This window comes from Gopherus evgoodei, chromosome 6, assembly GCF_007399415.2.
Source record: "Gopherus evgoodei ecotype Sinaloan lineage chromosome 6, rGopEvg1_v1.p, whole genome shotgun sequence".
Classification (NCBI taxonomy): Eukaryota; Metazoa; Chordata; order Testudines; family Testudinidae; genus Gopherus; species Gopherus evgoodei.
The window spans coordinates 124,721,850-124,735,063 of NC_044327.1; positions in this window are offsets into that span (position 1 = coordinate 124,721,850).

The window sequence follows — 13,214 nt, forward strand, 5'->3', positions numbered from 1 at the left end:
CCACACTGGCATCTTCTCAGGCAGTTCCTCTGGTTGTTCCATCCATTTCAGGATCCAGTTTGAAATGTCCCTCCTTGCTATTAGAACCTTCTGTGGAGTCACAACACCCACCATGCAGAACCTCCCTCTCTTTTCTTCTTTCTACTCCTTCATCTCATCTAGCACTGGCTTCATCTCTGTCCCTTCACAAAAAGCTCGTTACAGTTTTAACAAGAGTGTTCATCTTATCTCCTGCCACATGAAACTTTGTTCATGTCTCATCAGCTTCCTCGCTCTTTTCAAATCTCATTTGAAGTAATATTTAATCATTCTGTATTATTATTTACATTACAGTGGCAACCAAGGTCAGGACTCCACTGTCCAGGGTGCCATGCAAACACATAATAAGATAGCCTTCGCTGAAGACTTCACGATCTAAACAGACCAGATAAAGGAAGTATTATCATCCCTATTATATGGATGTGGAACTGTGACCCTAGAATATAAATGCTTTCCTGAATAAGGAAGCACATACCTAAGCCCCATTGATGCCACTAGGATGTAAACTGATGTTTAAAAGTTAAACACATATTCCCTGAATCAAAGCCAAGTGACTTGCTTAATTTTATACAGGACATCTATGGCAGAGACTTGAATAGAACCCAGAGCTCAAGTTCCAATCAAACGCGTGAACCATAAAATGATCCTTGCTCTTTTAATTTCTCTTCTCTCAGCTTGTATTTTATTATTTAACTCTATAAAGCTTTCATGTTGTCTGAAGATGATTATACAAATCACAGTTGTATTCTCTCTGTTTTAATTGTGCCCATGAAAACATGACACTCTTAAGTAAAAAGGAATCCTAGGTGAACAATAGTGGCTAGAATCGTAGAACCTGCTCAGAGTTACACAGTTTAAAAATTTACAACCCAGACAATGGGTTTCAGTTTAAAAATATAAATTATAACCCCACCAGGGAACTTTTTTACAGTGCAAAAGCTACTCTATGTCTTTGCCATGGGTTTTTATTAAGAGATTTATAAAGGGAAATCTTAAATAAATACAGCTGGTGCAAGCCACAAATAGGACTGGATTATAGATGACAAAATTAGCCAGATAGATAGTCCCTAAGGTCTTTTCCAGACAGCAGTTGTAATCATTGTAATAAGGGTATGGCACACTGGAGTACTGGAAAGAAAGAAACTGTCCTTTTCTTTTCCTTCTTAGCCCTAGTCTTAGGACAAAGATGAAGGTTTTAAAAGGTTAATACCCCTGTTACTTGGCAGGGGGTCAGTATCAGCTGACTTCACTGGATACTGTTTACTAAAAAATAAAACATAGATAAAACATATCATCTAGTGCTGTTCAAAAATTCTGAACAGATTCTTTTGCCACACAAAACTGGGTTTTGATGTCAATTTTCTGCAGAAAGTTTTGATTTTTCATACAAAAATCCAGTGCCCAAAAAACAAAATATTTTGATTTGGATATCCTGCTATAGTGCTTCATGCTAGTTTTCTATTTCCTCATATCCCCTTCGTCAGCTGGGCTCCCCAGCCAGACTACATCTCCCATGATGCACCATAGCCAAGAAATCACATGATGCAGCTGGCTACCCTCACCATGAGTGCAGCATGGGACATGTCCCACTGGGAAGCCTGGCCAATACAGGAGAATAGGAACTCGAGGCACCTAAACTACAATTATTGAGAGGCACTAGGGCACATTTCTGAATACAAACAGGTTGGATTTTGTCTGGGAAAAAAATATTTTTGGGAGGAGTGAAAAGTCCACGTTTTCCAGAGCCAAAAGGCCCATTTTCTGACCAGCAATAACAATCAAACAAGAAACACCACAAATTAACTGCCAGTTAGTAAAAACCTCAGACTGAGACATCTAGGACAGGTATCCATGTAGACAAGAACTCCTGAATGAGAAGGTGATTATTCTGCCTCTTACTGGACACAGCAGTAACTATTAACCCTGAACCTCAATGCCTGCCTGCTCACATGGCCACTTCTTGTTCCCAAATTAGTTTCTTCTGCAGTTGCCTGGTCAATAGCTGAGGTGGATCCCCCACCTGGCAGCTGGGCTTGCTGCTCCCCATGCTTTTCCTTGTTTGTGACTGGTGACTTGTTCATGGGCCTATCACTTCTGTCTGCACATGACGACTGGCTGTAGCATTGTGGTTCTCTTCAAGGAGCCAATATCGTCCTGGCTTTGTTTAGCTGTCTTGTGTTCCTCCTGTAGACTGACCCTCGCAATAATTACGATATATGAACGTGGTGTGGGAATGATATAGCTATTCACTTGCCAGGCACCTGCCGCTTTTAGTTTGAAATGTAACATTCCCTCTCACTCTCGGTGGACGTATGTATGTGTGTCTTGTTTGTGTTCCATGAACATGCTAGTAAACAAGTTTAATAGATTTTTTTGTGCAAACAGCGAATGGTACATGAATATTAGGGAACATGGCAATTAAATGCTGAACTCATAGACATGAATATTCACCCTTGATTCTAAGAGGCATATCCATCTAGTCAGGGTACAGAAACAATATCATGTGACCTGTGTGTCAACTCAAAACCCACCGCTCCTATTCAAAGTCCAGATTTTATAAAATGAACTCTGGCAGTGAACTCCTTAAGAGCAACTTACAGACTTTTTTTTTTCTTTTTTTTGCAGAAATATGGGGAATAATATCAAACAATGAATACACTTTGGAAAAAAAAATCAAACCGCTCACAGTTCACCCACAAACAGAAAAAGATGAAAGTTATTTGCTATGAATTATTTGTTCGGTTCTATTTCTAATATTAATACTTTGCACTTCCCTAGTGTCTTTTATTCAGGAATCTCAAAGCATGTTCCAAAAATTAAATTTGTTTTACGTCCCTGCACTCCTGTATGTGTGTAATTATACCCTTTTACTGAGATGCATAGGGCTTGATTCTTCTCTCACTGGCAGCTGTGTAAATGAGAAGTAACTCACTGAAATCAATGGCTACTCACATGCTTAAAATAAAGCCCATGCTTAAATACTTTGAGGATCAGGATGAGAATATCTAGCACTTTACAGGACTGAGCCTTAAGTAACTGCTGCAAGTCCATTGAGCAACACAGCTGCAGAGCCAGAAAAAGAACCCAGGAGTCCTGGCTGCCAGTTCACTAGTCTCTCCATTAGACTGCACAAACCCTCTACAAGTCACCCATTGTCCTGGCCAATATGCTGTTAGCATTGTACCCGTACATTTGAAATAGGCAGTTCCCATCAAAAAATCATACGACATAATACATACCAGTGGCATTGATTTGCTAAAGAACATACAAGGAATAAACAGGTGTTAGTAATTGTATCAACCTCACAATGCTGTAAGTCCCCCAGTAAAACAATGGAAAATCTTTGCAGGAAGGTTCAAAATTCTCACCCTGTAGATAAAAATTTTATTACCACTCTTCTGTCTGCTACCCCACAATTTTTACTTTGTATTGTATTTCATATCACACTGGACACAAACCTTATGAGGGTTCATGTGTGTGTGTCTCTTTCTCTCTCTCTCTGTGAATTTTCTAATACTAAAGGGCCATTTCATGTTATTTATTGCCTCACTAGAGTAGAAGCTGAGATCTATAAATTGTAAACACAGGTTCCCTAATTCTAACAACAGCTAGTTTTAGCCACATGTAATTAAAACATCCCAAAGTCTTTCCGCTATAATGTATTTCGAAATGACACCACTGAGGCACTGGGAAAGGGGAGATGGAGAAAATCAGCAGTATGTCAAAGCCATGGCCATTGTTAGCATCTTTCAGGCTCTGTACAGCTCCACTGCAGCGTTGCCAAGTCTGCAGGTTTCCTGAGATGATTATTTTGTATTTGATATATATTTATTTTAAGGGTAGTTGCACTGGTTTTCAGGAACAGTAGGGAAGTTCTATTTGAGATGGCTTTACCTGGAACTTTAGGAGATGCTGCTGTGACCCAGGCTTTTAAAAAGGACAGGATCAATGGTGGCATCTCAGATACGGGTAAGTAAACCAGACAGGCAGGATAAAATAACCGACCTGAACCTTTGCCCCCCCGTGTGAGCCAAACTGGGACAAAAGTCTTTTATGAGGTTTGAAAAAAAAGCTGGGTTAACTTTTTATTTTAGGTTAGATTTCATTTAAGTGCATCAGGCTGCTTCCCCTTTCTCATAAAACAAGAATATGGGGCAAGGCTATGAAATTGAAAGACAGCACAAATAAGATGGATGAAAGGAATTTGTATTGGTTTATGCTGTACACTACCATAGGCGCTGAGTTTCTAATCTGCTGGGGGGTGCTCTCCCCGGGCTCTGCCCCCACTCCACCCTTTCCCTCAATACTCCACACCCACCTTGCTTCTTCTCACCCCCACCCTGCCTCCGCCCAGCCTCTTCCCCTCCCAGTTCCACCCCCTTCCCTGAGCGCACTGGACCCTCGCTTCTACCTCCTCCTCCGCCAGCGCCTCTGATGGGAGGGAGGCTCTGGGGAAGCTAATCGGTGGGGTCCACTGTGGGGCCAGAGGTGCTGGTGGGGAGGGAGAGTCATTGATAGGAGCCTGCCAGTGGGTGCCTAGCACCCACCATTTTTTCCCCCATGGGTGCTCCCGCCCTGGAGCCCCCACGAAGTCGGCGCCTATGAACACTACATATCACTAACCTGTGGAATTCACTTTCACAAGATATCACGGAGACTGAGAGTTTAGTAAGATGAACAAAGGTCTACAGATTTACATGGACAAATGAGACCATCCAGAGTTATAGTAGACAGAATGGGCCAGATTCTTAGCTGGTGTAAATTGGCATGCTGCCACTGATTTCACTGAGTCTGTGTCAATTCACTGCACTTGGCTTCCCCCGGGGACACAGAAGGCAGCAGCATAGATGAAGAACTCTGGCGAGGGCTCCCCTATCCAGCAAACAATAAAAGGTGCAATCGCTATTGCTGGGATAGGTGGTAGAACTGCGGGGCAGCCAGCCAGCAGCTCCATTAGGGGCTGGAGATACATTGGCCGAACTCTGGACTCCACAAACTCTGGACAACAAACAGCAGAAGAAGAAAGTGCCTATAGTGAGCGTTGCTTTATTGAACACGGACCTTGAATTTAAGACTTTGCCAAGACACTCTGAGGGAGTGGGAGTCTTACTTAAAAGGTCTGTTTAGATATTTTTGATTGAATATTGCAGGCTTTCCCAGGTGTGTGTCCCTTTTTCCCCCAAATAAAGTGTTGCTGGTGTAGATATGTGGGCAGAGTTGGCATCGAGGTTTGTTGCATGGATTGGTTCCTGAGCTAGAGTTATTATGGTGCGGTGTGCAGTTACTGGTGAGAATATGTTTCAGGTTGGCAGGTTGTCTGTGGGCAAGGACTGGCCTGCCACCCAAGGCCTGTGAAAGTGTGGGATCATTGTCCAGGATGGAGTGTAGATCCTTGTTGATGCGTTGGAGGGGTTTTAGCTGGAGGCTGTATGTGATGGCCAGTGGAGTCCTGTTGGTTTCTTTCTTGGGTTTGTCTTGCAGTAGGAGGCTTCTGGGTACACGTCTGGCTCTGTTGATCTGTTTCCTTATTTCCTCGTGCGGGTATTGTAGTTTTGAGAATGCTTGGTGGAGATTTTGTAGGTGTTGGTCTCTGTCTGAGGGGTTAGAGCAGATGCGGTTGTACCTCAGTGCTTGGCTGTAGACAATGGATCGTGTGATGTGTCTGCGATGGAAGCTGGAGGCATGAAGGTAGGCATAGCGGTCGGTAGGTTTTCGATATAGGGTGGTGTTAATGTGACCATCACTTATTTGCACCATGGTGTCAAGAAAGTGGACCTCCCGTGTAGATTGGTCCAGGCTGAGATTGATGGTGGGGTGGAAGCTGTTGAAATCATGGTGGAATTTTTCCAGAGTCTCCTTCCCATGGGTCCAGATGATGAAGATGTCATCAATGTAGCGTAGGTAGAGAAGGGGCGTGAGTGGATGAGAGCTGAGGAAGCATTGTTCCAGGTCGGCTATAAAGATATTGGCATATTGTGGGGCCATGCGGGTGCCCATAGCAGTGCCACTGATCTGGAGATATATATTGTCATCAAATTTGAAATAGTTGTGTGTAAGTATAAAGGCACAGAGCTCAGCAGCCAGTTGTGCTGTGGCATCATCAGGGATAGTGTTCCTGACAGCTTGTATTCCATCTGTGTGTGGGATGTTTGTGTAGAGAACCTCTACATCCATGGTGGCTAGGATGGTGTTTTCTGGGAGGTGACTAATGCATTGTAGTTTCCTCAGGAAATCAGTGGTGTCACGGAGATAGCTGGGAGTGCTGGTGGCATAGGGTCTGAGTAGAGAGTCCATATATCCAGACAGTCCTTCAGTGAGAGTGCCAATGCCCGAGATGATGGGGCGTCTTGGGTAGTAGATAGAATAACCCTGGTCGGGGCTCTAGGGGTATGTTGATTTCTTCTGGTGTTAGTGTAGGGAGTGTCCTGAGTAGATGCTGTAGTGTATTCCTCAGTGGGATCTGAGGGAAGTGGCCTGTAGAATTTGGTATTGGAGAGTTGTCTGGCTGCCTCCTTTTGATAGTCAGACCTGTTCATGATGACAACGGCACCTCCTTTATCAGCCTCTTTGATGATAATGTCAGGGTGGTTTCTGAGGCTGTGGATGGCATTGCGTTCTGCACGACTTAGGCTGTGAGGCAAGCGATGTTGTTGTTCCACGATTTCTGCCTGTGCACGCCGGCGGAAGCATTCAATGTATAGGTCCAGACTGTCATTTCGACCCTCAGGAGGAGTCCATGTGGAGTTCTTCTTCTTGTGCTGTTGGTGGGAGGGCACCTGTGTATCAGTGCACTGTTCAGTGTTGTCCTGGAAGTATTCTTTGAGTCGGAGACGGCGAAAGTAGGCTTCCAGATCGCCACAGAACTGTATCATGTTGGTGGGGGTGGCAGGGCAGAAAGAGAGTTCCCGAGATAGGACAGACTTCAAAGAGAAACTGCTGAGCTTCAGTTCATCTGCAAATTTGACACCATCAGCTCAGGATTGAACAAAGACTGTGAATGGCTTGCCAACTACAGAACCAGTTTCTCCTCTCTTGGTTTTCACACTCCAACTGCTAGAACAGGGCCTCATCCTCCCTGATTGAACTGACCTCGTTATCTCTAGCTTGCTTGCTAGCATATATATACCTGCCCCTGGATATTTCCACCACATGCATCTGAAGAACTGGGTATTCACCCACGAAAGCTCATGCTCCAAAACGTCTGTTAGTCTATAAGGTGCCACAGGATTCTTTGCTGCTCTTATAAAGATGTTAACAACCCAAATGTAGAAAATACTTTGTAGACTAGTCTAATTTTTGTGAGTTAACGGTTGTTACACTATGATGAAATATTAATTATTTTTCTTTGATAAGAATAATTTGCTTGTGTGAGCAGCATGAATTACGATGTCTTTACCTATTGATTTTATTGCTTTTGAGTTCTTGGGCTACCTCAGTGGTGAGATTAGTCTCTGGGCAATAGGGTGGGTCAGAAAAGAACAGTTCCATTTTGTGAAAATAAAATTTATTTTCATTCTGCACTGGAACAAAACAGACAATTGTAAAAGATTTTGCAAATCAGTGTGACAAAGAGAGCACCAGACACCCCAGAATAGCCAGGTCCCTGCTCTAAAATCACACAGCTGAAGGACTCAAATCTTGATCTGTCACATCCTAGCAGACTGCCCAACCACTAGGCTATTGGCTAGTCTGGAGGGAGGATGGAGCTCTCAACCTGAAAAACTTTTCTGATAAAAGGTTTGTGAAAAACAAATCAGCATTTTCCACTGGGGAAAAAAAAGTTTCATTCACAAATTCCCGATCAAACCTGCTTGGCAACCTCCACTGGTTTTAGAAATGATGTTTTTTGGATTGAGAATTTAAAATGATTTTTCTTGGTGCAGTAGAGATGAACAGAACCAAATCCCCAGAGCTGTTTACCCACAGGCTTTGGGGAATTTCAGACAGAAAGCTCAACTTTGCTGCCTGGACCCCAGCACGTATTATCTATTTAATAGCACAGAAAGTACGCTTATTAAGTTTGCGGACGATACCAAACTGGGAGGGATTGCAAGTGCTTTGGAGGACAGGGTCAAAATTCAAAATGATCTGGACAAGTTGGAGAAATGGGCTGAGGTAAACAGGATGAAGTTCAATAAAGATAAATGCAAAGTGCTCCACTTAGGAAGGAACAATCAGTTTCACACATACAGAATGGGAAGAGACTGTCTAGGAAGGAGTATGGCAGAAAGAGATCTAGGGGTCATAGTGGACCACAAGCTTAATAAGAGTCAACAGTGTGATACTGTTGCAAAAAAAGCAAACATGATTCTGGGATGCATTAACAGGTGTGTTGTAAACAAGACACGAGAAGTCATTCTTCCGCTTTACTCTGCGCTGGTTAGGCCTCAACTGGAGTATTGTGTCCAGTTCTGGGCACCTCATTTCAAGAAAGATGTGGAGAAATTGGAGAGGGTCCAGAGAAGAGCAACAAGAATGATTAAAGGTCTTGAGAACATGACCTATGAAGGAAGGCTGAAGGAATTGGGTTTGTTTAGTTTGGAAAAGAGAAGACTGAGAGGGGACATGATAGCAGTTTTCAGGTATCTAAAAGGGTGTCATCAGGAGGAGGGAGAAAACTTGTTCACCTTAGCCTCCAATGATAGAACAAGAAGCAATGGGCTTAAACTGCAGCAAGGGAGATTTAGGTTGGACATTAGGAAAAAGTTCCTGTCAGGGTAGTTGGACACTGGAATAGATTGCCTAGGGAAGTTGTGGAATCTCCATCTCTGGAGATATTTAAGAGTAGGTTAGATAAATGTCTATCAGGGATGGTCTAAACAGTATTTGGTCCTGCCATGAGGGCAGGGGACTGGACTCGATGACCTCTCGATGTCCCTTCCAGTCCTAGAGTCTGAGTCTATGAGTCTATTGTATGCAGTGTAGTTGTAGCTGTGTCTGTCCCAGAATATCAGAGAGACGAGGTGGGTGAGGTAATATGTTTTATTGAACCAGTGTCTGTTCGTGAGAAAGAAAAGCCCACTCTACCTTGAATGGTCCCTTGCAATATGTGCTAACTACTTATGCTAAACAATCTGTTCCACTTTGCATTTTGCTGTGATGCTGGGAATACTTTCCCTAGATCTGAAGAACAGTCCGGTGTGGCTCAAAAGCTTGTCTCTCTCACCAACAGAAGTGGGTCCAACAAAATATATTACCTCACTCACCTTGTCTCTATTTAATAGTCTGTAGTATTAGATGTAACTACCTCTCATCTGTATGCACAGTTATTGTCTGTGCTCATAACCCCCCTCCCCACATAGTCATACTCAGCCACTGATTAAAAGCTTTCACTTCCTTTTCTTCTTCTATAGCAAATAGATACTACACTGCAGGACTTCACAGCACCTGTGAAAGCATGCTCACAGCTGGGTCTCAGCATTCCATTTCTTACTGCCATTGCTGTCAGGCCCCGACACTCTGGGTGCTCGATGTCTGCTGCTGAGTGGTTGGCTTTTTTGTGCTTCATCACTTGGTATTTTTAGTTACTAAATGTTGCAGAGGCAGCCTTTTCAATTAGAAAAGTGACAAACTCTGTAAAATGAATTCCAGCTCTTGGAGAACATCAGCATCAATCTCCAGTACTTGTTCACTGACCTTGCAAGATGAGTTTTTGTTTTTCCTAAACTGAACGCTCTGACCTATTTATCTTAGAAAGAAAAAAAATTATAAATATGTATTATATTCCCATCTCAATAAGTTTTTCTGGTAACAACACTCACGACAAGACACGCCCCAATCCAGACCCCAGAACCAAACACCCTTGAACCAATGGAAAGTGAAGGCCTGGCTTTACATTTCTCCACTTGGACCCATTGCTAATGTTAATTTAATTACAAGCTGGATAAGTATTATTCTTATTTTGGGAGAAAAGGAGACATAAGTGCCTAAAGACTGAGTTAAATGGGAACAGAAAGCGCTCAGCACCTCTGAAAATCAGACTACTAATTTAGGATACTAAATACATATTCATCTGCCTAATTTTAGTTACTCAGTTTTGGAAATACTTTAAGCTATGTGATTTTCTCAAGAGCATGCCGCAACACAGTGTCACAATGAGGATAGTAATGCAGGAGCTATTATCTATTATTTGAATAGAGATAGGCTTAAGAAGCTAAATCTATTTAGTTTATCCACAAGAAGGTTAAGAGGTGACCAGATCACAATCTACGAGTACCTTCAAGGGGAAGAGATTTCTGACAGTTTAATCTAGTAGGCTCTTTAATCTAGCAGAAAAAAAGAGCAACAAGATCCCCTGGCTGGGAGCTGAAACTAGACAAATGACACTAGAAATTAGTCACCAATTTTTAACAGTGAGGGTCATTAACCACCAGATCCACTTAGGTAGGAATGTAGTGGATTCTCCATCATTTGAAGTCTTCATTGAAAGGTAGGATACCTTGCTATAATGTGTGCTATAACTCAAACAGAAGTTATAAGCCTGATGCAGCATTTACTGGGTGAAATTCTATGGTCTGTGGCATTCAGAACATCAGAAAAGATTACCATAATGGCCCCGTCTGGCTTTAATTTATGAATCAATGAATCTCTTCTAGCAATGAGCGTAATGCACGTAGGCATTGTCTACACACACACCATCCTAACTGAAAAAGCTTACAGTATAAGCAACCCTTCTTGGTTCCAAATCTCTGCTAAATGCACTCGGCCATACTCCTTCTGTAATAAGTGTTAATCTACTATATAAATATTTTAAAATGTTCATAAGGAAACTAATGGGCTGAATTCAGGTTTCATTATGTAATAAGCTCCACCGTGAGCCATCAGCTGTGACAGAACTGCTGACTCTCAGTATCAAAAGCAAAGATGGCTACTGCTTGAGCGAATGGTAGCAACAATATCAGTTTGTAGGCTCTCTGCTTACCACATACTGTAGGGGGCACATCATACTTCACCAGAGTGATACAATATACAGATCAAAGCTCAAGGCAGGCATATCCAAGTTCTGTGCATCTCTCAGCAAGCCTGGTTTGAGTCCGAGAGAATCTGGCCCAAGTTTCAAGTGACTCTTGGAGAACATAAGGGTGTGGTTGAAGTCAAGCAAAGATACAGTAGTTTCAGTTGAGTTTCACTTTGTGTTCTGGGGTTTGTTCATACCATTGTAGTGGACTGTGTCCTTAGGAGACCGAGTAGTGGCATACCCTAGGAATTTCAGCCAGCTGGATTCATTTGCGGTCATGGAGTCTGTTGAATCATCTTAGGTTGTCTTTGTGCATTAGCTGCTTGTATGTCTGATAAAGTGCTGGGTACTAAACAGGAGGCATCACAACTAGAAACTCAAGGAACTCCAAGACAAGAAAAGGAAAAAAAGAATCAGACATAAAGCTTCACACAACCCCTTGTGAAACAAAACTGCTGAGCTCCACACATCCTTAGCTGGGAAACACTGATGTTGGTAAAAGATGCTGATGTGGCTGTAGGAGCTCGAAGCCAGTGCTTTGAAATATAAGTAGATGAGAGTGGTTTCAACAAATGAGCAGATGACATATAGGGGGCTCATACTCCTAGCGAACTATCAGAATGTGGGAAGCAGTTCAAAACTACTCTACTTGGGTTGACCCTAGTCATTTCTTGGCTGGGACTGAGCAGCAAAGCAATGGAAGGGATTACACCACAAGATTCTTCTTGTATGGCTGTGTCTTTAATGAAGCAATGCTCATCTTACTCTTTGCACTCTCTGCTGTTATGCTGAGAGGGACTCCTTGGATCACAAACCTCTTTGAGATTGGGTGTGAACACACCCTTCATTAAAGGTAGCTGTAAGAAACATTTAAGGAGCCACACCTAAAAGAAGGCCTAATAGAGTCTGGCCAGAAACTAGCACTAGGTGGGGTAGATGGGGGTTTCCACTGGGTATCGTAACTGGGGTTGTGTGTATATGTATGTGTATGTGTGTGTGTACCCACAGTGTAGGGTGACCAGATGTCCCAATTTTATAGGGACAGTCCCAATTTTTGGGTCTTTTTCTTATATAGGCTCCTATTACCTCCCTACCCTGGTCCCAATGTTTCACATTTGCTGTCTGGTCGCCCTACTTAGCATAAGTGTAAGAAACGAGAGATAGCACTTTTGAGTCTGTTGGCTAAAGATGCTTTGGGTTATAAACTAAGAAACTGCTCTTTTTGTTCTCGGTCCCCCCCTGCATTTGAAGAAGCAGGACTTTAGACATTTCTTGAAAATAAATAAAACCAAACCCAGACTCCATCCATTTCTACTTCCAACTGGAACATCCCCCAGGATCCTGAATTTTGACTAGCCGCTCATGTCGAAAGGGGCAACGCTACTATCAACCCCAGGCAGACACACAAAATATCCTTTCAAATTATTAGCTGACTTAATCCCCTCCAAACCAATGACAAGTGAGTAGCATGGATCTACCTACTCATAAGTGAAATTTTGTCCATAATCCAGATTTGGGACATCAATGACTCACTGGACTGAGGATCCCAACTGGGTTTTTATCCTTTTCTCTCTCTTTAGGCCAGCAAGGGAGGGCAGCACTGCAGTGGAAACCTAATCAGCTCATGCAGGGGAAGGAATACCTTGAAGAACAGCTTTCAGAGCAGCCCAAGAATGGCAGTAGAAGCTGCATCTAGCCCTCTTTATCTGGAAGGGCAAGTCAGCCCCTTGGGCTTTTTGATGGGGAGGGGAAGAAAGCACCTTGTCACAATGTAATTGTGGTCGAGCATTCTTTAATATATGTAAAGTAAAATCTTTTCCTCTCTGAAGCTCTGCATTGCTTTACAGGTCCTGCACCTCTCAGATGCTCTCCAGAATCTGTATGACAGAGACTAACATAACAAATTATCCTTACTACTATTGCTGCCTGCCACTAGTTTTTACAGTCTCACACATTTCTCTGAAGAGCACAGACATTCAGCCTCAACCCTTGCTCTGAAGGAGTCGAGTCAAGCCCTTATTAAACCTGGTGGGGGTTTTGAGTGTAATTACATTGGACCTGCTTTGCTGAGGAGTAGCATGAGGATGGTGAGTGGACTGCAGCTCTGCTCTGTACACCAGGTGGCCTCAGCAGTATGCGCTTCAGTGGAGAACAGCTGACGATCTCACGGTACTAAGCTTGCAGGGTTATTTACCATTTCTGTTTCCAGGATCCTAGC